Source organism: Macaca fascicularis, chromosome 7 (genome assembly GCF_037993035.2).
Source record: "Macaca fascicularis isolate 582-1 chromosome 7, T2T-MFA8v1.1".
Taxonomy (NCBI): Eukaryota; Metazoa; Chordata; class Mammalia; order Primates; family Cercopithecidae; genus Macaca; species Macaca fascicularis.
In genome coordinates, this window is record NC_088381.1 from 136,904,837 (window position 1) to 136,930,170 (window position 25,334).

Below are 25,334 nucleotides of genomic sequence, written 5' to 3' on the forward strand. Positions count from 1 at the left end.
ATCACACCTGGCCTTGTTTGTTTGTCTTGTAGACAGAGTCTTGCTATGTTGCCCAGGCTGGTCTTAAACTCCTTGCCTCATGTGATCCTCTCACCTTGGCCTTCTGAAGTGCTGGGATCTGGGGAAAGTTTTTCCCTGCCTGACAAAATGAGAGAAGTCACAAAACAAGCTCTCTTCCCTCCTCGCACTTGTGCTCTCTTCCCAACCTTTGAACCTCAGGTAAGTGCAGTATTCTAGGAGACATGGCAACCATCTTTAATCACAAGGCAACAAGCCTAAGGATACAAAACAAGTCCTGATAGTGATGAGTCCTCTGCTATATCCTGGGGCTGCTGAGTCTACCTAGAGTTACCCTGGAATCTAACTCCCAGATAAACATCTTTATGGCTTCTGGTAGTGGTTCTCAAAGTTAGTGGTTAAGTCAGCACATTATGATCCTGTGAAAAGCTTTTAAATTCCTGGTACCAAGGCCATACCCTGTAGTAGTAAAATCAGTATTTCTGGGAGTGTTGGGGAACTGCAGGGTGGTTGGTACCCAGGCATCAGTATATTTTAAGATTCACTAGGTAATTCCAAAGTGCACCAAGTCTGAGGATCAGTGACTTAAGCCAGTGCTTCTCAAACTTTAATGTGCATAGAAGTCACCTACGAATTTTGGTAAAATACACACAGCTTCAGTAGGACTAGGGTGGGGCCTGAGGTTCTGTATTTTTAGCAAGATCCCAGTTGATGGCAATACTGCCAGTCCAAGGACCACACTTTGAGTAGCAAGGGTCACTGTTACTCTAAATGGACGCAACCCAGCTGGTACATCCTTTTTCTGGATGCAAAAGTCACCCTCATATTTCCCAGGTGGGGCAGGACTATCCTTCTGAGAATGCTGGGACAGCAGGAAGGGCTCCTCCCCGACCAGAGGTCCATGAGCCCTTCAGCATCAACAGTCCTCCGCTGTAGCCAGTAGGTTCCTAAGTCAATGCACCACCCAGTGGTAAGGAAAGTCCCAGGTCATGAGGCTGTGAACTGCTGATATCCTGTCCGTCCTGTCCTGTGCTTGCTAGGTCAGCCAGGCCAGCTTTTCTGACCAGGCCCACCCAGCCAGATTCAGCCGTCGGCTCTACCTAGAGCTCATTCTTTCTTTTGGATCCTTCTACCACCAGCCTCTATCCCAGCTACACTCTTAGCTAGTAATCGGGGGTAGCATTTCAGGTGACAAATTTTTCTTTAGTTGCTATTTTCCATGATTCTAAAAAACAGCTTCCTGGTCAGGTGCAGTGGCTCACGCCTGTAATCCCAGCACTTTGGGCGGCCGAGGTGGGTGGATCGCCTGAGATCAGGAGTTCGAGACAAGTCTGGCCAACATAGTGAAACCTCATCTCTACTAAAAATACAAAAATTAGCAGGGTGTGGTGGTGCACACCTGTAATCCCAGATATTTGGGAGGCTGGGACAGGAGAATCGCTTGAACCCAGGAGGCGGAGGTTGCAGTGAGCCGAGACTGTGCTATTGCACCCCAGCCTGGGCAACAAGAGCAAGACTCTGTCTCAAAAAAATAAATAAATGAAATAAAAAAACAGCTTCCGAAACACAAAGATGGCTAGGGAGAAAGAACACAGGCAGAGCCCTCTATCTCCTAGAACACCTTGCCCTGATCCACCTCTTTCCTGCCACCCTCAGGGAGCCAAGCCTGCCCAGTGACTGACACGGTGTCCCTGACCACCTGTTCTGCAGCTCTAAAACCCCTCCTGAGGCCATCGGGGCCACACGCTGTGTCCTCTCCTCCCTCCTCCTGCATGGCCAACCAGCCTGACTGTTCCGTTTCTTTGATCCTTTCTAGCAAAATCCCCCCAACTAATTTGCCTGCCTTGCATCTCCAGCTCCTTCCATCCCATTCTCTCATGCACTCTCATCAGGCCCGAGCCCCCAGCCCTGCTCTGCGGCTGCTCCGGTCAAAGCTGTCGTAACCTTCGACTTCCCATCTGGGTGGTCTGGGGTGGTCCTCGTCTTTTGCGCAAGTTCACAGCTTTTGGCACAGGTCAGCGTCCCCTCTTTTTTGCCTCTGCACGCACTGTCATCAGGACACCGTTTGCCTGGTCCCGCTCGTACCTCACTGGCTCTTCTTCAGTCTCCTGAGCTGGTTCAGCCTCCTCTTCCTGACCTCCTCAAGCTGGAGGCCAGGGCTCATTCCTCACTCCTCCTGCTCTGCTCTCTCATCTGCTTCTCCAGGGGACCCCGCCTCTCCCTAGCAGTCAGTTCCATCTGGAAGCGAATGACAGGTAGGTCTCTAACCCCTAAGCGTCACCTCCTCTCCCTGACCTGCAGTGGCTTCCTGTTGGGTCTCTCAGCTCCCCACCTGACCTTCCACCATCTATTCTCCACATAGCATCAAGCCAATCTCGTAAACCTAAGTCATGCCACTCCTTTGCCCAAAACCTCCATGGCCTCCCATCAGACAGAAACAGATGGACCCCACTCATCCCAGTGACCTGGCTCTGCCTGCCCCTCAATCCATTCACCACGGCTCTCTCTTGTCCCTCCACTCAACCCATTTGGCCTCCTTGCCACACCTCACGTGTGCCAAGGTCCTTCTGGCCTCAGAACCTCTGTACTTCCTGTCCCTTCTGCCTGAAATGCCCTTCCCCACAGATCTGCAGGTTCCCTGTCTTACACCATCAGGCTTCTCTCTACTTGATGCCACCTTCTCAGGGGACTGCGTGGAACCTTCCACCCCAGTCACTCCCTCTCCGAGCCTTGCTTCATGCTTCTTCCTCACGCTCGTGAGCTGACTTGATCACATCAGATATTGAATTGTTTCTTGTCCTGTCTGCTGCCTGTCTCATATATAAGCTCCATGAGAGCAGGGCCTTGTCTGTTTCATGCACAGCTGAGCTGCAGAGCCCAGCACAGTGCCTGCTACATAGCAAGTGTTGAATGAATAAAGGAATGAATGAATGAACAGATACGTGTTGCCTGTGACACTCCAGACACATGCTGTGGGGAAGGCAGCTGGGCTCAGGCTGATCTGCCTAAGAGGCTGCAGTGCCCCTCAGAGCTGCTTCCCGGGAAGCTCCTAGTCACCTGGGCCGTGGCTGCTGTCCTTGTGTCTGGCTCCCAGGGATCCCCGAGGCCAGCCCTGTGGGCTATTTGGATCCCAATCTCCTTTATTCCTATACATGGGTCTCCAGAGGCCTAAGCACAGGCAAGGCTTCCTCCACCCCCAACCCCTAGGTCAGTTTATGAACTAGAGCACAAGGTGGACTGAACGGTCACCCACACCCTTTCCCACTTTGGTCCAGTCTCCCCAGAGGATGCTGTGAGTTCCAGCATGGTCCTTTGAGCAAGCTGAGAAGTTAAAGAAGCCACTGCCACAGACTGAATTGTGTCCCCCAAAGTTCCTACCTCGAAGCCTTAATGCTCCATGTGGCTGTATTTGGAGACAGGTCCTTCAGGGAGGTGATTATGGCTAAATGAAGTTATAAGGGTGGGGCTCTGAGCCAACAGGATTAGTAAGAGGCACAAGAGAGAGTGAGCACGCTCTGTCTCTGACTCTGTCTCCCTCCCTCCCCTCCCCTTCCCTTCCCTCTTCCCTCTTTCCCCAGCGCTCCCTGCCCTCTCCCCATCTTCTCCTCCCTCACCCCCCTCTCCCTCACAGAAGAGCTCATGTGAGCACATAGCAAGACGGCAGCCACTATAAGCCAAGAGGAGAGGCCTCGGAGTGAAAGCTGCCTTGCTGGCATCCTAAACTTCCAGCCTCCAGAACTGTGAGAAATCGATTTCTGGTGTTCAAGTCATCCAGTCTCTGGTATCCTGTTATGGAAACCCGAGCAGTCTAACACACCCACCTCCAACACACCCAGCTCTAGAGGCTCCCACTGCCGCAGGGTGAGCTGGTTAACGCTGGGAGGGGATTGGGGGGAGAGGACAGATAGATAGATAGATAGATAGATAGATAGATAGATAGATAGATAGATAGATAGATGATAGATGATAGAAAAATAGATGATAGATAAATGGTAGATGTATAGATGATAGATAGATGATAGATATATAGATGATAGGTAGATAATAGATAGATGATAGATAAATAGATGATAGATAGATAAATACTGCTCCTTCCCTTTCCATTTGCCCCCTTAAAACTCTACCCTCAGAAATTCACCTTTAAGGAATGAGAGGAATGTAGCTGCCTCCTCCAAGAGGCCTCCCAACCTCACCTTCCCTAGCCCAGACTGGTGTCTCCCTCAGCTGAGGTTCCTCTTCATCCTCCTGGCCCTCAGCCCTCACCTTCTCCAGCTCCTGACCATCCTCTCATCTCAAGGGTACATCCTTGCGCAGCTGGGCTCATTCATTCCTCACACTGGCTTCTTCTAAGTAGTTTCTAAACCTTCCTGTGAAAAAAGAAAGAAATCCTGCAGGGAAAGGAGTTCAAACAGGTTGTACAACCCATCCCCAGAGTCTGATTCACCTGGTGTGGGCATGTGCCTGAACTCTGTATTTTAAGCAAACACCCTGGTCTTCTTACACTGAAGACCCTCTGCTGACCTATGAAAGAGACTGTGTAAGAAATGTGGATGCCTAGGCCTCCCCCCAGAGAGCCTGACTCCACTGCCTCTTCCTTGCCTCGTGGCTTCCAAACCCCCTGATTCTGGTGTGCAGCCGGGGATAAGAGTCACGGACTTACTGGGTGCTGAGGGAACAAGCGTTGACCTGCATGCAGCTGCTGGGTTGACATGGGCATCCTTCCGGGAGGGGTGAGTCATTCGGCCACGCCGCCAGCTGTGAACAATTCAGTCTGGGGAAATACAAAGAGACGTGGTTCCTCTCAGAGTTTCCATTCCCGCATGGAAAGCTGGTGCCGGGAAGTGGCTGGGCAGCCAGGCTGGGTGCTGGGAGGAGTGCAGGGTGAGGATGAGAGAGGGACTGTACCCACACTATGCCAGGCCGACTCCAGGCACTGGTTGTGTCCGGCTGGTTCAATCTTTCCAGCAAACCTGGGAGGAGGGATGTCATAGGTGAGGAAGCCGGGTCTGCAGAGTTGAGGTGTCTGGTCTTGAACCCACGTGTGTCCTAACCATGACATGGTCCTCCTCCAGAAACCGTGCGGGCGCAGAAAGAGGGCTCAGGGATCCAGCCTCAGGCACTGGCCTCAAGGGATGCGGTGGCGGGAGGTGTCTTAGAAGCCTGCTGATCAAGGGTTAGGATCTCTCCATCAACTGGTGGCTGAGGGTGAATCTCACCACTTTCGCCCCCCACCCATCCTCTGTGTCTCATTCTACCTGCTCTGGCCTCGTCGCCCCTGCCAGACTGTGAGATCCAGTGGAGGGGGACGGGCCAGGCCCTTTATCCACATTTATTGCTCACCCCCACCTCCCCAGTTCGAGGCAGGCCCTCAGCAAATCCAGCACTAGGGCTGTGAGTAGCGGGAGAGTTCTGAGGGGACCCGGGGACTGCCAAGTTGGAGGCAGCCTGGGATTGGAAAGGCAGCATAGAAAAGCCAGTGGTCCAGAACACAACCCGCCCAGCCTCGCTGAGTGGCCCTGGACTGGCCACTTCACCTGCCTGTGCCTCAGTGTTCTCATCTGTAAAATGGAGAGATTCATTGCACCTCCCTCATAGCATTGCTGTGAGAAACAAATGAGGTAAAGTATGCAAGGCGCCTGCTACATCACAATAAGTAAATTATTGAAATACTGTTTGAACCCTTGTTTTTATTATTGTCACCATTATGTTGTTACTATTATTGGTGCCTATTTCCCAGTTTGGCTCTGGGTAAGCAGTTACAGGCACCAGTTATGGACCTTGGACTTTGAGGTGGGCTCCTGTCCTGGACTTCTTTGGCCTTCTTTCCAGTCCTGGGGATGGTCAGGCCAGGTGACATTTACAGCCAAAGACCTTGGTGGATGTGGGATTTGGAACCCATTAAGCCAGTGGCGCTCAGCCTTGGATGCCTGTTAAAATCACCTAGGGAACTTTAAAAAATCCTGATTTCCCATTAAATAAAAATCTCTGGGGGTAGGACTCAAGCATCAGGATTTTGTAAAGCTTCCCAGGAGAGGCCAACAAGTAGTCAAAGTTGGGAACCAGGGCTCCGAGTGAATTTCTCATTCACAGGAAAGAAAATCCTTTGGTAGCAGGAGACTGGGCTTGGGAGTCAGAGGAGTTTAGCTCTTGCCGTATCAGCTACAGGACCTTGGGTAAACTACTTATGATCACTCAGACTCAGTTTCCTCATTTGTAAAGTGGGGGATGGTACCCACCTAGCAGTTAATGAATAGCATTAAACTAAAGAGGGTGTCTGACACAATAGGAATTTAATACATATTATTATTATAGTCCTTAATGGGTTATCCTTCCAATATGTCCAAGGAGATATTACAACACACACACACACACACACACACACACACACACACACATCAATGTTCAAATTCTGTTTCCAGGCCGGATGCAGTGGCTCACACCTATAATTCCAGCACTTTGGGAGGCAGCCAAAGCGGGAGGATCACCTGAGGTCAGGAGTTCGAGGCCAGCCTGGCCAACATGGCAAAACCCTGGCTCTACTAAAAATACAAAACTTAGCCAGGTGTGGTTACAGGTGCCTGTAATCCCAGCTACTCTGAAGGCTGAGGCAGGAGAATCACTTGAATCTAGGAGGCAGAGGTTGCAGTGAGCCGAGATTGAGCCACTGCACTCCAGCCTGGGTGTCAGAGCGAGACTCCATCTCAAAAAAAATAAAAAATAAAAACAAAACCACAGTGCTGCGGCTGTTCTGGTGGAAGGGCTGACCTTGTACTCTGGGAAGTGGCAAGAGGCCACACCCACAGAACCTGCCTGCCCTCCTGGGCCAGGACTACTGTCTGAGATGAGGGTAGGAGCTGAATTGCAAGGAAGCCATCATTCAAGCTTTTGCCTTAACAGACAAGATTATGGTGATGGTTACCTTTCCTGAGTTGCCACCATATACCAAGCATGTTACATATTCTCTTGTTAAATTCTCCCAGCAGCCCTAAGATTTAGGTATTAATGCCCCTAGAGAGAGTATCTGTGTTCATTCATTCAAAAATATTTATTGAGGGGCCAGGTGCAGGGGCTCACACCTGTAATCCCAGCACTTTGGAAGACCAAGGCAAGAGGATCACTTGAGCCCAGCAGTTTGAGACCAGCTTGGGCGACATAGTGAGACACTGTCTTTAAATATATATATATGTATGTATTGAGCCCTTGCCATGTGGTTGGTCCTTTTTGGAAGCTGGGCATTCGGCAAAGTCAACATAGCCCCTGCCTCATGGGGTTTACGGTCTAGTGGAGAGGACTATATTCCTTGAATAATCACAAGTCAATGCAGCAGAAGGCTTTTAGCAACATCAGATTGCACTGTTTCAGACAGCCCCTCTCTCATTACTATAAAAATGCTGCATAAAATACAAGAAAAACACTTGAAAATACAAAGCTGAGCTCAAGAGAAAGGAAAACCCCAGATTCCAGAAACAGTTCCAAGAACTCAAAGCCAAAAAATGGAGTGAGGGCTAAGCCTCTGGTTTGTGAGATTTTGACTAGATACAGGCCCTAAGGCCTAGAGCCCAGAGTTCTAAAGCCCCTTCAAAAACAGGAGGCAGCCCCAGGCTTTTTGAGGCAGGAGAGTTGGAACTGATCCATCTGAATACAGCTTGGAGCCTTGAGGAATATCTCAGTCACAGAAAAGAAAGGCTGGAAAAACTACTAACTGGGTCTGCAAAAGGAGCAACAGTTTTCTCTATAGAAAGTCTTGGATGGGAGAAAAGTTCATGTGAAAGATGGAAAGGCCAGGCCTCCCCCACTTGGAGGAGAGAGATGGACTGCTCCCGCCTCATCCCCCGCTTTGGCATGCCACTGGTCCCAGGATTCCTATGCCAAAAAGTTAATCTAAAAGTCAGTCCAGAGGCCGGGTGTGGTGGCTCACACCTGTAATCCCAGCACTTTGGGAGGCTGAGGCAGGCGGATCATTTAAGGTCAGAAGTTCCAGATCAGCCTGACCAACATGGTGAAACCCCTTCTCTACTAAAAGTACAAAAATTAGCCAAAGGTGGTAGTGTGCACCTGTAATCCCAGTTACTCGGGAGGCTGAGGCAAGGAGAATCAACCTCACCCAGGAGGTGGAGGTTGCAGTGAGACTCTGTCTCAAAAAAAAAAAAAAAAAGTTAGTCCAGAACCTAGGGCCCTGACAGAAGCAAAACCCAAGGTACTCTGTACAAGTTCTAGAAATGAAAAATACAGCTTTAAGAATTATTTAGGGCTGGGTGCCATGGCTCACGGCTGTAATTTTACACAGCACTTTGGGAGGCCAAGTTGGGTGGATCACTTGAGGTTAGGAATTCGAAACTAGCCTAGCCAACATGGTGAAACCCCATCTCTACTAAAAAAATACAAAAAAATTAGCCAGGCATGGTAATCCCAGCTACTCGGGAGGCTGAGGCAGGAGGATCACTTGAACTCAGAAGGCAGAGGTTGCAGTGAGCCGAGATTGCACCATTGCACTCCAGTCTGGGTGACAAGAGCAAGACTCCATCTCAAAAAAAAAAAAAAAAAAAAAAAAGGGTTATTTATTAAAATTAATGAATTAAACAGCAGAACAAGATAGAGCTAAAGAGACACTTAGCAAACTGGATGATGCCTCTGAAAAAAATCACCCTCTCAGCAGCACAACAAGAACAGTATGGAAGCAATTGTGGCTAAGAGACATAGAGGGAAAAATGAGATCAAAGAGGAAATGAGGAAGGAGCAATATTTAAAGAGAAAATGGCTGGGAATTGATCAAAACTAAAGAAACACCTAAATTTTCAGATTAAATAAGCATCTGAAGACTTGAGAATAAAAAATACAAATTCACACCTCAGGAATGTTAAAAGGTAAACTGAAGCACATTAAAACGTTAAAGAGGTTATTTGAGCAAACAGCAACTCATGAACTGGGCATCTCTAAAACAGGATTTTATAGGGTGATTTTAAAATACACTCTTTTTTTTGAGATGAAGTCTCCCTCTGTTGCCCAGGCTGGAGTGCAGTGGAGCAATCTCAGCTCACTGCAACCTCCACCTCCCAAGTTCAAGTGATTCTCGTGCTCAGCCTCCCAAGTAGCTGGGATTACAGGCACCAGCCACCACAGCTGGCTAATTTTTGTATTTTTGGTAGAGATGGGATTTCGGCATGTTGGCCAAGCTGGTTTCAAACTCCTGACCTCAGGTGATCCGCCCGCTTTAGCCTCCCAAAGTGCTGGGATTATAGGAGTGATCCACTGCACCCAACCCTAAAACACAGACTTTAAAGCAGGCTTGGGGCTCTGCTAATGGGGTATGAGGGGAAGGCTTTTATAGGGCGAATGCAGAAGAGAGCAAAAAAATTATTTGACTGGTTAATGTTTGAGCAATTCTCTTATTCAGACTATCCTATGGGAAGTTCGAGATAATGTAATATACACCAAGTTGGCCACCTATGATTGGTTGAACTTAAGTTCCATTTTCTTGTTCTTGTTCTTTTCTTTTCTTTCTTTTTTTTTTTTTTGTTTGTTTGTTTGTTTTTGAGACAGGATCTCACTCTGTTACCCAGGCTGGAGTGCAGTGGCATGATCACGGCTCACTGCAACCTTCACCACTTGGGCTCAAGTGATCTGCCCACCTCAGCCTCCTGAGTAGCTGGGACTTCAGGTGCACACCACCATGCCTGGGTAATTTTTTTCATTTTTTGTAGATCCAGAGTTTTGCCATGTTACCCAGGATGATCTTGAACTCCTGGGCTCAACCATCTGCCTGTCTCAGACTCCCACAGTGCTGGAATTGTAGGTGTGAGCCACCGCACCTGGATGGCTTTATTTTCTTTTATTTTTAATTTTTTTTATCTTTTTAAACCTTTGTATTATTTTATTTTTTGAGAAAGGGTCTCACTCTGTTACCCAGGCTGGAGTGCAGTGGTGAGATCATGGCTCACTGTAGCCTTGACTTCCTGGGCTCCAGCAACCCTCCCGCCTCAGCCTCCCAAATAGCTGGAGCCACAGGCATGCGCCACCCTGCCCAGCTAATTTTTGTATTTTTAGTAGAGACAGGGTTTTACTGTGTTGGTCAGGCTGGTCTCGAACTCTTGACCTCAAGTGATCTGCCCGCCTCAGCCTCCCAAAGTGCTAGGATTACAGGTGTGAGCCACTGTGCCTGGCCTCTATGCTTTCAGTAAAGCAGATTACCCTCCGTGATGTGGGTGGGCCTCATTCAATCCGTTGAAGGGCTTAAGAACAAAGGCTGAAGTTTCAGAAGAAATTCTGCCTCAAGATTGCAACATCGAACCCTTGCCTGGGTTTCCAACCTGCTGCCCTGTGGGTTTTGAGCTCAAGATTGCAACTTCAATTCTTAGCTGAGTTTCCAGTCTGCCGGCCTGCCTGATAGATTTGGGACTTGCCAGCCCCCACAATCACGGGAGCCAATTCCTTAAAATCAAAATCTCAATCTCTCTCTCTTCATATATATATATTTAGGCAACCAGGCCGATGAGGCTGTGAGTGAGGCCTGAAGGCTGAGGAGGTGTTAGCTATACACAGAGGAAGGGAAGAGGGAAAGCTCTGTAGAGAAAAGTAATGGCTCCCGTCCAGGCGATGAGTCTGGAGGTAGAGCATGCAGAGGCTTGAAAGAACTGGAGGCTTTCTCCCAGGAGCAAGTGGAAGCTTGGTGGGTTTTAAGTGGCGGATGTCCACAGTGCCAGCCGTGCCAGGGCTGGGGTCCTAACCCAGGTCTCCTTGGCCCCAAGTCCATGCCCTATCCCAGCACCACCCACCTCACTCCTAAACCAGTGGAATATTTGCTGTTATTTGTTGGTCCAGCTTATATTCTGCCCTTCGTTTGAAAGCAAGGCCCAGCTTTGATTTTTAGGGGGACTCCTTCTCTCCTTGTGCACAGTCTTGCTGGGGCTGTCATTCCAGCTTCCTCCCCTGGGACTCTGAGTTCTGAGCAGAAAGATCCAAAGATGGAATAAGCAAGTGTAGGGGGCAGCAGCTGCTATGAGAGTGGTGTGAAACTCCTAGTTGACAGGCTTGTCATTTGTCTCCTTTACATACACACACACACACACACACACACACACACACACACACATATATATATATATATATATATATATTTTTTTTTTTTTTTTGAGATGGAGTCTTACTCACTCTGTCACCCAGGCTGGAGTACAGTGGTACGATCTCGGCTCACTGTATCCTCCACCTCCTGGGTTCAAGCGATTCTCCTGCCTCAGCCTCCCAGGTAACTGGAATCAGGCACCTGCCACCACGCCCAGCTAATTTTTGTATTTTTAGTAGAGATGGGGTTCCATCATGTTGGCCAGGCTGGTCTTGAACTCCTGACCTCAAATAATCCACCTGCCTTGCCCTCCCAAACTGCTGGGATTACAGGCATGAGCCACCATGCTCAGCCTCCATTACATATTAAAATAAATATCTAACCATGACCCCCCTAGCGTGATTTTGTGTTCACTAACATTTGGAATGGCTACGCGAGATGAAGGCAGGTCCTTATGCAGGAGTCTGGGGCCTCCCAAATAACACTCTGGTTGGAGCTGGCGATGGTCCTGCATGCTGCAGGATGTATCCTGCTCTCTCTAACATGAAACCTCTTTAGCCTTATTAGTTCCTATGTATATTTTTCACTATAAGGCCCAAAATAGGACTGTGGGGGGCATGCATGCACGACTAGGTCTGGGTTCTCTGTGTGCCCTTTGACCAGCACTAACCAACCTGGCCCCTTGACAGCCTAGCACTGGGGCCAGATCATCGAGAGGACATCTCCTGGGAACCAGGCCCGAGCTCCTTGCGGGCAGGCAGGGCTCTGGATTTTATTATCTTCTTATCTTCAGTATTGCGCCTGGCACTACAGGGCCCAGTTCACATAACGCAAAAGAGGGAGGGACAGAGAAAAGAACTGCCTCATCTTCTGCCTCTGAGAAGAGTGAACATACAGGAGCCCTCTTGAGCAAGGCTGGCATGCAGCCACAGTGTGCGGGTGTGCCAATATGGATTATTTACATATGCAAATCCTTCCTTCCTGGTTGTCAGTAGTCAGTCCTGAGGCCCCACAAGTGTCCCCGGTGCACTGGCTGCTGTGACGCCTCCTCAGGAACCACCCCCCCCCGCCACCTTCAGGACCCTGCCCCCATTCCTCAAGCTGCAGTTAGTTCTGTTCAGTCAGTGCCCTCCAGGCCAGGTGCTCTATGGAATATCACCCCGGCTCATGGGTCTCCTGTGCGTGGGAGGCCAGCTGTTTCTGGCTGAGGAATTTGTCATGGAGATGGGCACAAGAACCACTCAGCTGAGCCCACAAAGGCAGACCCATGTAAGAAGAGCCAATGAAATTAGGTGGCACTTGGCACGCCTTCCTGGGTTCTCACACCTGGGCAGCAGGTGGCACAGTGCTTTTGGGAGGTGCCGTACTACCTTGCTATATTGGAAAAGCCTTTGACCTTAGAACCGGAAGGCCTGGGTCCTCCTCTAACTCCGAATGTCGTAGCTGTGGGACCTTGAGGAACTCTCCTGGCTTCTCTGCGCTCCTGTAAAAACACCCCTTGCACAAGGCTGCCAGGGGGAAGAACATACTGAAAACTTTGGATCTCAGTCCCTCGCCTAAGGTCCTGTGCTAAAATCAGACCTGTAAATATAGCAGTGAAGGATCTGCCCCCGCCTGCTGTTCCCAGAAGTACTCCCAGTCCCTGGTGATGGTTACCAGGCTGCCGGGCCGTAACCAGGTGCTCCCTTGGCCACTGACAGAGCCTCCTCTCCTCTGAGGGCCTGTGGGCAATGAGCAGAAAAGGGGGTGGGGGTCTCTGCCTCACACGCCTTTCCTCTGCCCTGCCTGGTTCCTGGTGAGTGTGGCTCATTGCCAGGAAGTGTGGGTCACCCAGACTAGGACTCATCATTATGTAGTCAGCCTAGACTTCCTCCAGCCCCATCCCACACTACACTCACACACCACACACTCAGGCACACACACTTGCACATTCACAGACACATGCGTGCTCACCACTCACACCTCCACACCCACACTCACCCCCACACCCACACTCACCCCCACACAGACAGGCTCACACACATTCCTACACAAGAACATGGAAAAACCCTAAGTGCAGTACATGAAAACATTTTAGGTTGTTCACACATTTTAAACATTTACCAGTTACCATTTATTCCAATACGTAATGGAGAAAAATGACAAACCTATCAAACTAGGAATTTCACAGCAGTGATTATTTAGGATAGGGCCAAAATAGATAGGACAAGATGTAAGGGAAAAGGAGATGCTTTACACTTTGGGAGGCCGAGGCAGGTGGATCACCCGAGGTCAGGAGTTTGAGACCAGCATGACCAACATGGTGAAACCCCGTCTCTGCTAAAAATACAAAAATTAGCTGGGTGTGGTGGCATGTGCCTGTAATCTCAGCCACTTGGGAGGCTGAGGCAGGAGAATTGCTTGAACCCAGGAGGCAGAGGTTGCAGTGAGCCGAGATGGTACCATTGCACTCCAGACTGGGCAACAAGTGCGAAACTCTGTCTCAAAAATAAATAAATAGGCCAGGCACAGTGGCTCATGCCTGTAATCCCAGCACTTTGGGAGGCTGAGGTGGGTGGATCATGAGGTCAAGAGATTGAAACCATCCTGGCCAATATGGTGAAACCCTGTCTCTACTAAAAATACAAAACTTAGCTGGGCGTGGTGGCGCACGCCTGTAGTCCAGATACTTGGGAGGCAGAGGCAGGAGAATCGCTTGAACCTGGGAGGTGGAGGTTGCAGTGAGCCAAGACTGTGCCACTGCATTCCAGCCTGGGCGACAGAGGGAGACTCCGTCTCAAAAAATAAATACATAAATTAATAATAATAATAATAATAAAGGAAATGCTTTAAAGGGAAATGTTGAATAAATTGTGGCAAAAATTGTGTAAATGCTACCCAAAGACCCTCAACTTTCAGACGCCCATGGTGATGGGAGTGCAGGGCTGGGGGCTTTGCATGGAGCATCAGGGGCAAGTATTAGCACCCAGAGGTGCAGGAGGGGCTGCCAGCCCAGAGGGAGATTCTGGGAATAGAGGAAGTTTTCCTTCATGCTTATTTAGCTTTCTGTCCCTACCTTAACAATCTTTGCCTACTCCAAGTTTGTGAAGATAGTCTCTAATGTTTTCTTTCAGAGACTTTAGAGTTTTAGTTTTCATGTGTAGGTGTATAAAAAAATTGAATTAATTTTTGTGTATGGTATGAGATGAAAGTCAAGATTCATTGCTTCTATATGAATAACTACTTGTTCCAGCACAATTTATTGATATAACTGCCCTTTACCCATTGAATTGCCTTGATGTTCTCATCAAAATCAGTGGATTGTATTTTGTGTGGCTGTTTTTGAACTCTCCTGTCCCATTGATGTCATTGTTTATCCTTTCCCAATACCACATTGTCTTCAATCATAGTTTTATTGTCTTCATATCAGGTAGTATAAGTCCTAACATTTTTTTCTTCTTTTCCAAGATTATTTTGGGTACCCCAGATCCTTTTTTTTTTTTTTTTTTTTTTTGAGACAGGATCTAACTCTGTTCCCCAGGCTGGAGTGGAGTGGAGTGTGATCACGGCTCACGGCAGCCTCAACCTCCCAGCCTCAAACTGTCTTCCCTTCTCAGCTTACCAAGTAACTAAGTAAGTAGCTCAGACCACAGGCACATGCCATCATGCTTGGCTACTTTTTTTTATTTTTTATTTTTTGTATTTTTTATAGAGACAGGGTTTTGCCATGTGGCCCAGGCTGTTCTTGAACTCCTGGGCTTAAGCAATCCACTCACCCTGGCCTCCCAAAGTGTTGGGATTATAGACGTGAGCCACCATACCTGGCCCCTTTGCATTTCTTTTTTTTTTTTTTTTTTTTTTTTTGAGACGGAGTCTCGCTGGAGTGCAGTGGCCGGATCTCAGCTCACTGCAAGCTCCGCCTCCCGGGTTTACGCCATTCTCCTGTCTCAGCCTCCCGAGTAGCTGGGACTACAGGCGCCCGCCACCTCGCCTGGCTAGTTTTTTGTATTTTTTAGTAGAGACGGTGTTTCACCGTGTTAGCCAGGATGGTCTCGATCTCCTGACCTCGTGATCCGCCCGTCTCAGCCTCCCAAAGTGCTGGGATTACAGGCTTGAGCCACCGCGCCCAGCCCCCTTTGCATTTCTTTATGCATTTTAGAATTAGCTTGTTTTGGCTGGGCGTGGTGGCTCGCACCTGTAATCCCACCACTTTGAGAGGCTGAGACCGGCGGATCACCTGAGGTCGGTAGTTTGAGACCAGCCTGACCAACATGGAGAAACCCCGTCTCTACTAAAAATACAAAATTAACTGAACGTGGTGGCGCATGCCTGTAATCCCAGCTACTAGGGACGCTGAGGCAGGAGAATCGCTTGAACCTGGGAGGCAGAGGTTGTGGTGAGCCAAGATCGCGCCATTGTACTCCAGCCTGGGCAACAAGAGCAAAACTCCGTCTCAAATAAAAATAAATAAATAAAATAAATAAATAAACAAACAAATGAATGAATAAATAGAATTAGCTTGTTTTGATGGGATTTTGATTAGAAATTGCATTGAATTTAAGGAACATTAACATATTCATAATATTGATTCTTTCAATCTATTGAAAATAACATAAAGTGCCTAGGAATGATTTAAATGAAAGACGAGCAAGATCTGTATGCACATTGCCAAGAGAAATTGAAGACCTAAGTAAATGGAAGGATGAGACAGCATGTTCACAGAAGGAAAGAATCAATAATCCCCACTTTGGTGCCTAACCCTCCCCTGCCTCTCCACTCCACCCCCCAAACCTCCCCTGCCTCTCCACCCCACCCCCCAACCCTCCCCTGCCTCTCCACTCCACCCCCCAACCCTCCCCTGCCTCTCCACCCCACCCCCCAACCCTGCCCTGCCTCTCCACTCCACCCTACCCCCCAACACTCGCCTGCCTCTCCACTCCACCCCCAACCTTCCCCTTCCTTTCCACTCTACCCATCCCCCCAACCCTCCCCTGCCTCTCCACCCCACCCCCTAACCCTCCCATGCCTCTCCACTCCACCTCACCCCCTCAGCCCTCCCCTGCCTCTCCACCCCACCCACCAACCCTCCCCTTCCTCTCCACTCCACACCCCCTGCCCTCCCCTGCCTCTCCACCCCACCCCTCACTCTCTCCTGCCTCTCCACTCCACCTCACCCCCTCAGCCCTCCCCTGCCTCTCCACCCCACCCACCAACCCTCCCCTTCCTCTCCACTCCACACCCCCTGCCCTCCCCTGCCTCTCCACCCCACCCCTCACTCTCTCCTGCCTCTCCACTCCACCCCCCAACCTTCCCCTGCCTCTCCACTCCACCCCCCAACCCTCCCCTGCCTCTCCATTCCACCCCCCAACCCTCCCCTTCCTCTCCGCTCCATCCCCCGCAACCCTCCCCTGCCTCTCCACCCCACCCCCTAACCCTCCATTGCCTCTCCACCCCAACCCTCCCCTGCCTCTCCACCCCACTCCCCTAGCCCTCCCCTGCCTCTCCACCCCACACCCCCACCCTCCCATGCCTTTCCACTCCACCCGCACCACCCTCCCCTGCCTCTCCACCCCACCCCCTAACCTACCTCTGCCTCTCCACCCCGCCCTCCTAACCTTCCCCCGCCTCTCCACCCCACCCCCACACTGCCCACAGCATTGACCTTGCAACTGAAAAATCAGGCAGTCTCAAACATACAGCATTTTTTGTCTATAAAATGGAATTTGGCACATTTGCCTTGACTAGTTCATATATTCATTTAAATAAGTTGGATACTAGGCAGGCTTCTGGTTATGAATACATGCCCTTCTTTTGAGACGCTCAGAAAAAAGTATCATCCAGTGAGGTTCTTTCTACAAAGGCAGTTTGGGCTAGATGTGGTGAGGACATAGAAGTCACTGGGAAATGAAATATGTGAAATCATTTTGAAGAATAAATGGAGTACTAGCAATAAATGGAGTTAAGCACTTCGAATGTTTCAGGCACCATGCCAACTGCTTTGCATATATTATTTTATCTAATTCTCACAATAACTCTATAGGCAGTGATTCTTGAAGTATAGATTGCTGACCCCAATGGTCCCTAAGATCCTTTCGGGGGATCCACAAGGCTGAAACTAGTTTCATTATAATACTGTAACTTATTTACCTTTTTCACTGTACTGACATTTGCACTGATGGCGAAAGAGCAATGGTGGGTGTTATGGTTTGAACGTGTCCTCCAAAACTCATGTTGGAATTTAATTGCCATTGTGACAGTATTAAGAGTTGGGATCCTTAAGAGGTTATGGCAAGGGTGGGTTAGTTATGGTGCGAGCGGGCTCCTCATAAAGGGATGAGTCCAGCACCCTTCCTCTCTCTGTCTCATGTGCTTTCTTGCCCTTCCACCTTCTGCCATGGGATGACACAGCAAGAAGGTCCTCAGCAGATTCAGGCCTCTCAACCTTGACTTCCCAGCCTCCAGAATTGTAAGAAATGAATTCTTTTCTTTATACATGACTCAGTCTCAAGTACTCTTTGATAGCAACAAAAAATGGACTAAGCCAGTGGGTAGGACTGCTGGTGACTGAGCAGAAATCAAGGCAGTGGCACCAAACTGTACTAATGGTCACTACATTCTTCACCACACTTGCAGGAAAAATATTCATTTCACTAAAAATGTCATTAGGAAAGCAGTAAAAATTATTAATCTCATTAAATCTCCACCTGAGTCCATGTCTTTTTACCATTCTGTGCAAAAAAGTGAGAAATACACAGAAAGTACTTCTAGTAAATTCTAAAGTACAATAGTTGTCTCAAGAAAAAGTACTTGTGAACTGGGTGCGGTGGCTCATGCCTGAGACCACAGCACTTTGGGAGGCCAAGTTGGGCAGATTGCTTGAGTCCAGGAGTTGGAGACCGGCCTGGGCAACATACAAAAAAATACAAAAAGTAGCCAGGCATGGTGGTGCATGGCTGTTGTCCCAGCTACTCCAGAGGCTGAGGTGGGAGGATTGCTTGAGCCCGGGAGGCAGAGGTTGCAATGAGCCAAAATCCCATCACTGTACCCCAGCTTGGGTGACAGACTGAGACCCAGTCTCAAAAAAGAAGAAAGAAAGAAAGAGAGAGAGAGAGACAGACAGACAGACAGAAAGAAAGAGAGAGAGAGAGAGAGAGAAAGAAAGAAAGAAAGAAAGAAAGAAAGAAAGAAAGAAAGAAAGAAAGGAAAGAAAGAAAGAAAGAAAGAAAGAAAGAAAGAAAGAAAGAAAGAAAGAAAGAAAGAAAGAAAGAAAGAAAGAAAGGAGGGAGGGAGGGAGGGAGGGAGGGAGGAAGAGAAAGAAGGAAAGAAGGAAGGAAGGAAGGAAAGAAGGAAGGAAGGAAGGAAGGAAGGAAGGGTACTTGTGCTTTTGTATGATGTGTGATTGAGTTGCAAGCTGAATTAGTCACTTTTCTCATGGAACATCATTTTTACTTGAAAGAATGCCTGCAGACAAACTGTGGTTAATCAGATTTGAAGACTGGATAGACATTTTCTCAAAAATAAACAAATGAGCCTGCCACTTCAAGAAAAATGACTGACAGTATTTATTGCCAATAATAAAATATGAATTTTCTTTTTTTCTGTTTTTGTATCCAGCTGAAAAATTTGAGTTTTCAAGTGAAAATTAGAATTTGGGGAAAATTGTGTCTACCGTGTTGAGCCTGACAGCTTCCTGGTACTGACAGACTTTTCTGATGAGATTGGTGGCAATATTAGCCATATGATTTTTCTGTGTTGAGAATAAAATGTATCAACTTTTGGAAGACTGGCATATTCAGTAAATCAATACTTCCCAAATGCCTAATGTAAAAAGTTACAAAATCATGCATAGGTAAAAGATCCACTTGAAGTAGATTTTATTTTTATTTTTATGTTTTTATCTTTTTTTGAGATGGAGTTTCATTCTTGTTGCCCAGGCTGGAGTGCAATGCTGCGATCTCGGCTCACTACAACCTCTGCCTCCCGAGTTCAAGCAATTCTCCTGCCTCAGCCTCCCAAGCAGTTGGGATCACAGGCGTGCACCACCATGCTCGGCTAATTTTTATTTTATTTTATTTTATTTTTGTATTTTTAGTAGAGACAGGGTTTCACCATGTTGGTCAGGCTGGTCTCGAGCCCCTGACCTCAAGTGATCCACCCACCTCAGCCTCCCAAAGTGGTGGGATTACAGGTGTGAGCCACCGTGCGTGGCCAGACCCATGGAATTTAATGTAACAGAGTATGGAAAATTTATTGACATAGGTGCAGATTTCGCATGGCAACTGACTCTAAAACACTGCCACTTACTGACTTTTGGTGTAGGGCCAAAGAATATCTATAACAATTTGAGAAGACTACTAAAATACTCTTCCCAACTATAAATTTGCATGGGGTTGGATTTTTTTCGTATACTTCAATTAAAAGTACGTATCTCAACAGACTGAATGTAGAACAAATGTGAGAATCCAGCTATCTCCTATTAAAGAAATTTGCAAAATGTAAAGGAATATTCTTCTTGGTAAGTATTTTTGTTTGGGAAAATATAAATAACACTTTACTTATATTTATTTATTTATTTATGGAAACGGAGTCTCACTCTGTCACCCAGGCTGGAGTGCAGTGACTGCAACCTCCGCCTCCTGGGTTCAAGCAATACTTCTGCCTCCGCCTCCTGAGTAGCTGGGACTACAGGCACCTGCCACCACGCCCAGCTAATTTTTTGTATTATTTTCTTTTTTCAGTAGAAATGGCGTTTCACCATGTTGCCCAGGCTGATCTCAAACTCCTGAGCTCAGGCAATTCACCTGCCTCAGCCTCCCAAAGTACTAGGATTATAGGCATGAGCCACCATGCCTGGCTAAATAACAGTTTAAAAATAAAAAATAGGCCACTTGTGGTGGCTCATGCCTGTAATCCTAGCACTTTGGGAGGCTAAGGTGGGAGGACTGTTTGAGGCCAGAAGTTCAAAACCAGCCTGGACAACATTGTGAAACCCCATCTCTAAAAAAAGAAAAGAAAAGAAACAAATTAAAAATAACTATGTTGCTGGGCGCGGTGGCTCATGCCTGTAATCCCAGCACGTTGGGAGGCTGAGGTGGGTGGATCACTTGAGCTCAGGAGTTCAAGACCCGCCTTGGCAACATGGTGAAACCCTGTCTCTACAAAAAATACAAAAATTAGCCAGGTGTGATAGTGTGTGCCTGTAGTCCCAGCTACTTGGGAGGCTGAGGTGGGAGGATCACGTGACCCCAGGAAGCAGAGGTTACAGTGAGCTGAGATCATGCCACTGCACTCCAGCCTGAGCGACAGAGTGAGACCCTGTCTCAAACAACTATGTCAACATGTGATGGGTTTCCTATTGTTATTTTTAAATAAATAAATAAATATGTTTTAATTTCTCAGTTATGTTTCTAATATAGTAAATATATGGATAATACATGGATATAACCGGCATAAACAAAAACTCTTGGTGGTCTTTAATTGTTCAGAATATAAAGGGGTCCTAAGAGGTGGAGGTTTAAGAACTGTTGCCTGAGGGGTAAACGTTATTAACCAAAATCTGTGGATTAGAAAACTGAGGTTTAGAGATGTTTAATGACTTGTGCAGGTCACATAGCCAGTGGGTGGGGAAGTCACAATCCAAGACTTGCTCACTCTACCACAGGAGGCCACCTTGCAACAGGTCAGCAAGCAAGGGAAAGCCCTCCTGAAGCACAGAGAGGTCTAAGCAGGGGATGCTGGAGGCCCTGAAGAGGCAAAGAGCACATCTGGGGTGGGGTGGGGGATCTGCACAGGGAAAGGAACCAGGGAAAGCCTCTCAGAACAGGTGACACCCACACTGGGCTCAGAAAGAGAGGTAGGATTTTGACTGTTCAGAAATCATGAGAGACTCCACAAATCAGTATGCTTTATCTCAACCACATCCAGACCTGGGACCAGGAGGACACTCTGATTGACTCTGTTTTGTTTTGAGACAGAGTTTCGGTCTTGTCGCCCAGGCTGGAGTGCAATGGCGTGATCTCGGCTCTCCACAACCTCCGCCTTCTGGGTTCAAGTGATTCTCCTGCCTCAGCCTCCCAAGTAGCCGAGATTACAGTCATGTATCACCATGCCCAGCTATTTTTTGTATTTTTACAAAAACGCTTCAAAAAACAAAAATTGATCCTGTCAGTTAATTCTGGTGTGGGGACTGATGACTTATGAGACAGGGATGGGAATATAATTATCTTTACTGTGAATCCTTTTGTACCTTTTGGATTTTATATGTGCACATGGATTAACTATTTACACAAACATATTAAATGATGTTTGTAAATGAGGTCAAAACCCTGTCTCAGTGGAGACAGGGTTTCGCCATGTTGGCCAGGCTGGTTTCAAACTCCTGACCTCATGTGATCTGCCCGCCTCGGCCTCCCAAAGTGCTGGAATTCCAGGTGTAAGCCACTGCGCCTGGCCCACCCTGATTGACTCTAGTTACATAAAGGTGTGATGTGCTCCAGTCAGTCTGAAAGTTCCAGGCTCCTGTCCCTTGTTTGTGTAGGCTATCCTTCCGTTAGTATGGGCTCCACAATTCACTAATTTAATTTGAACTTTATAAAAGCCTTGGATGGGAGGATGAGTGAGTGTCATTGTTCTTATTCTCCAGAAGAGAAATTTTAGGGGGAAAGTTTTTGTTTGTTTGTTTTTGTTTTTTAATATACAAAGAGATAGCATGGTTTTCTTTCACTGGGTGGATGCCTTGGATAATCTATTCAAGCCAGATCACATAGCCTGGCTTAATGAAACCTATATGCTTTGCGGACTGACAAAAACACTGGCGGCACACATTGAGGCTGTATTTCCAAATCAGGCCGGTCTAGTTTGAGCCAACACAAGAGTGAGAACCCTGACCCAATTTTCGAGGCTGGCCCCAGTAGAGCTGCTGGTGCCCCATCTTGAGGTGTACTTTCAGGAGTGCAACAAGGCAAAAGGAAAGAGCTCCAGAAGAGAAAATGGAGACTCCAAAAGGTTAAGTAAGAAACTGATCATTGCAGGCTAGGTGCAGTGGCTCATTCCTGTAATCCCAGCACTTTGGAAGGCTGAGGTGGGTGGATCACCTGAGTTCAGGAGTTGGAGACCAGCCTGGCCAACATGGTGAAACTCTATCTCTACTAAAAATACAAAAACTAGCCGGGCGTGGTAGTGGGTGCCTGTAATCCCAGCTACTTGGGACGCTGAAGCAGCAGAACTGCTTAAACCTGGAAGGCAGAGGTTGCGGTGAATGGAGATCGCACCATTGCACTCCAGCCTGGGCAACGAGAGCAAAACTCTGTCTCAAAAAAAAAAAGAAAAGCCGGGCGCGGTGGCTCAAGCCTGTAATCCCAGCACTTTGGGAGGCCGAGGCGGGCGGATCACGAGGTCAGGAGATCGAGACCATCCTGGCTAACACGGTGAAACCCCGTCTCTACTAAAAATACAAAAACTTAGCCGGGCGAGGTGGCGGGCGCCTGTAGTCCCAGCTACTCGGGAGGCTGAGGCAGGAGAATGGCGTAAACCCGGGAGGCGGAGCTTGCAGTGAGCTGAGATCCGGCCACTGCACTCCAGCCTGGGTGACAGAGCAAGACTCCGTCTCAAAAAAAAAAAAAAAAAGAAAAAAAAGAAAAAGAAACTGATCATTTCAGTTAATTCTGATGTGGGGACTGATGACTTATGAGACAGGGATGGAAAGATAATTATTTTTACTGTGTATCCTTTTGGATTTTATATGTGTGCATGGATTAACCATTTACACAGACATATTAAATGATGTTTGTAAATGAGGTCAAGGTATTTTCCCATGTGGTAGAACTGGGGTTCTAGTTCCAATCATTGAGTTCCAGAACCACATCCTAACCTTAATGTTTTCCAGCCTCCTAGAATACGCTATTTTCCATCTTTAAAAGCTGTGGAGCCTAGATATCAATGTAAAACATTTTTATCATTATTAATAATGCCACTAGATAGAGGGCCTTTCAAGAGGCCATGATTTGGGCCTGTTAGGAGCTGCTTTTATCTAATTAGTGATGGTACATCAGGCCAGACCAAAACAGAGGGGACAGCATCACAGGACACTGGAGAGGGCAGCTCCTTTCTACCCCAGCTTCTTTTCAGCCTGGGGTGGGGTGAGGGATCTGCACAGGGAAAGGAACCAGGGAGAGCCTCTCAGAACAGGTGACACCCATGCTGGAATTGGAGAGACAGGTAGGATTTTGACTTTGCAGAAATCATGGGAAACTCCACAATCAGCATGCTTCATCTCAACCACATCCACACTGGGACAAATGAGGACACCCTGGTTGACTCTGGTTACTTAAAGGCGTGACGTGCTTGATTCAGGCAAATATAGCCAGCCCACAGAGACAGCAGGTGAGAAATGATTGATGGCTGAAACCTATGGAAGGGGAGTTTTACCAGCTGAATTGCCAGGTCCCAAATCCAAATTCCCTTCTGTCCTATTAACTACCACCTAGACCCGACTTTTTTGTTTGTTTGTTTGTTTTGAGACAGACTTTTGATCTGTCGCCCAGGCTGGAGTACAGTGGCACAATCTCAGGGCTCACTGCAACCTCTGCCTCCTGCGTTCAAGACATTCTCCTGTCTCAGCCTCCTGAGTAGCTGGGATTACAGGCGCGTGGCACCACATCCAGATAATTTTTGTATTTTTAGCAGAGACGGAGTTTTGCCATGTTGGCCAGGCTGGTCTCGATATCCTGACCTCAGGTGATCCACCTGTCTCAGCCTCCCAAAGTGCTGGGATTACAGGCGTGAACCAACCTGCCTGGCCGGGTTCATGCTTTCTGCTCCTGGAAATGCAGCCAGCCCTGACAGAGTCCATGCATTAGGCATCTTATGGGCAGTGCACTTGCTCTTGCGCTGGATGTGCATCTCTGTGTGGCTGGGATGATTGCAACAGCCCCCCAGCTGGTCTCCTTATGCCAGACCTTCGCTCCCCACTTGTTTACTCTCCACATAACAGCCAGGGGATTCAGCTAAAATGTCAGACAGAACCTGTCATTCCTTTACACAAAGTGCTCCTGTGGCCCCAGCTCACTCAGAGCAAAACCCCAAGTCCCTCCCACAGCCTGCAAGACTCTGAACAATCCAGGTCTTGACACCTCTTATCTCCCACCACTCTTTTCCCCTCAGCTACAGCCCTGTGGGCCTCTTTATTTCTTGAACAAAGTCGGTGGCACCCTTGCTTCAAGACCTTTGCATTTGCTGTTCTCTTATCCCAGAGACCTGTGTGCCTCGCTCCCTCACCTCCCTCCATCTTGACTAAAGGATCACCTTCTCACTCAGGCCTTCTATTCATATACTATTTGAAAATTGAACCCTGTTTTAGTCTGTTCAGGCTGCTACAACAAAATACCATAGACTGGTTGGCTTATTAATAACAGACACTTGTTTCTCACCATTCTAGGGGCTGGGAAGCCCAGGATCAAGGTGCTGGCAGATTTGGCATCTGGGGAGGGCCCACTTCCTGGTTCCTAGGTGGCCATTTCCTTACTATGACTATGTCCTCGCATGGTAGGAGGGGCAAGAAAGCTCTCTGGGGCCTCTTTTTTGAGGATGCTAATCCTGTTCATGATGCTCTGGTCTCATGACCTAATCACGTCTTGAAGTCTCCACCTCCTAATATTATTACCTTGGGGGGTAGGATTTCAACAGAGAAATTTTAGGGGAACACAAACATTCAGTATACAGCATCCCCCAACATTCTGTCTCCTTATTTGCTTTATTCTTAATTTTAATTTTATTTTATTTTTAAACAGGGTCTCATCTCACTCTGATGCCCAGGCTGGAACATAGTGGTGTGATCTTGGCTCACTGCAACCTCCGCCTCCTGGTCTTAAGTGATGCCCCCACCTCAGCCTCCCAAGTAGCTGGAACTACAGGCATGCACCACCACACCTGGCTAATTTTTGTATTTTTTGTAGAGACAGGGTTGTGCCATCTTGCTGGTCTCAAACTCATGGGGTCAAACTCCTGGGCTTAAACTCTGGGGCTCAAATGATCCACCTGCCTTGGCCTCCCAAAGTGCTGGGATACAGGTGTGAGCCACGGTGCCTGGCCTGCTTTATTATTTTTTTTAATGTAGCACATAACATCATGTAATATACCATATATTTCACTTATGTATCATGTATTCTTTGCCTTCCTCTACTAGCATATAAACTCTATGAAGTTGGAAAATTTTGTCTGTTTTGTTCTTTGTTGTGCCCTAGGTACCTAGAACAGTGGCTAGTACATAGTGTATGATCAA

General features: G+C 47.9%; 1 pseudogene; it reads right to left on the reverse strand.

Annotated features, from left to right (window-relative positions):
- Positions 1–21,800: 21,800 nt before the first annotated feature.
- LOC135971718 (small ribosomal subunit protein uS14-like) lies at positions 21,801–21,986 on the reverse strand (annotated as a pseudogene).
- Positions 21,987–25,334: the final 3,348 nt, after the last annotated feature.